Consider the following 1,421-nt stretch of genomic DNA (forward strand, 5'->3'; position numbering starts at 1 on the left):
CTATGCACAATAATCATGTGACACACTTCAAATGATCACTGTCACACATGGTAGCAAGAGAAGATATGAAAGCAGTTTGAGTTGTGTAGGCATTGTGACTGACGGTACAGACTGTCTGAATTGCAGGTGCTTCAGGAATGTTCTGCCAGGACCCTGAATGCTCACTCAGTGTTCTGCTGAAGCTTAATTTTCACTAGGTTTCAGAACTAAGGGACCTTAGAGATTCTTTCCAGTCCTAAATCCTATGATCCTCTGGCTTCAGACCATGGAAGCCTAGCACTTTTATTGGAGGACAGGGATGGAGGAAAGAACCTGTTCTTACAGTTAAGAAACTTAACCCCAGCAGTGCTGCCATTGTTCCCACTGGTGCTAAATTACTCAATCTAGCTAAACGCTAAATTGTATTTTATTCCTTAAGATAACAGCAATCTCTATGATAATGGTGATTTTAAAGGTACAGCACCTCTGGGACAAAGTAGCCTCCACAAGTCTCAAGACAATATGGTTCTTTCAGCCCTAACATTCTATGATTCGGTGAAACTCAAGCATTCCATGGTCCTATGAATCATAGGAATGAGGTGAAAGACATGATCCCGGCAAAATCGGTATAAGCTAGCCTTGAAGCAAAGGGCTACACGAAGACTCGGCCAGAAGCGTACCTTGAATCCCTTCTCGGGGTCCGCGCTAGCATCCCCAGGCCCCTTAGTCCCTGCCTGGCACCTGGCCCCAAACCCAGTGGTAGCTCGCTGCAGGTTGTGACTGGCTTAACCTCAAGAGTGACGTGATCCCTAACATTGAAGGAGCCTTAAGAGAAGACTGCAAGTTTTCCTGAGGGGTGGGACTTAGTCAACAGGTCCTACTCTGGTTTCGCTACCCTTCACGAAGGCGGAGTCTATGTAAAAAAGGGGCGAAACTGCTTTGCTCCTCCTGGACGTGTTGTCTCTCTCAACCAATGAAAGGACAGAATAAAGATGGGCGGGCATTTGCTGTTCAACCACTCACACTTTACCTGTCTTAGAGAAAGGGATGACATCATCGTAGCGGGGATGTTTAAGAAAGATTCGCCAATGGTAGATAGAGGAAGGGGCGTGTCTTCCATAGTAATTGGCCAATGCCAATGAAGTGAAAAGGGGGCCCGGTCGCGGACCTCTGAACCAATAAAAACTTGGGAAAGGGAGTGTGGGGCGGAGTTATAGGAACTGGTAGCCCAATAGGAACTTGGGGGGGTGGGGCTGGGGCCTTGTCAAGCTCACCCAACCAGAGCGAGGAGCGGAGCCCGCGGGGCGGCACCCCGGTGCCCTTCCCCAATAGGGCAAGGGAAGGGGCGGGGCGTCTAACCTCGTGTCCAATGAGGGCGGCCTCCAAGGCGGGTCTGTCAAGTGAAGGAGCTTGGGGGGGGTGGCTAGGGGGTGAGTCGGAGA

Source organism: Vombatus ursinus, unplaced genomic scaffold (genome assembly GCF_900497805.2).
Source record: "Vombatus ursinus unplaced genomic scaffold, bare-nosed wombat genome assembly UNPS02014778.1, whole genome shotgun sequence".
Taxonomy (NCBI): domain Eukaryota; kingdom Metazoa; phylum Chordata; class Mammalia; order Diprotodontia; family Vombatidae; genus Vombatus; species Vombatus ursinus.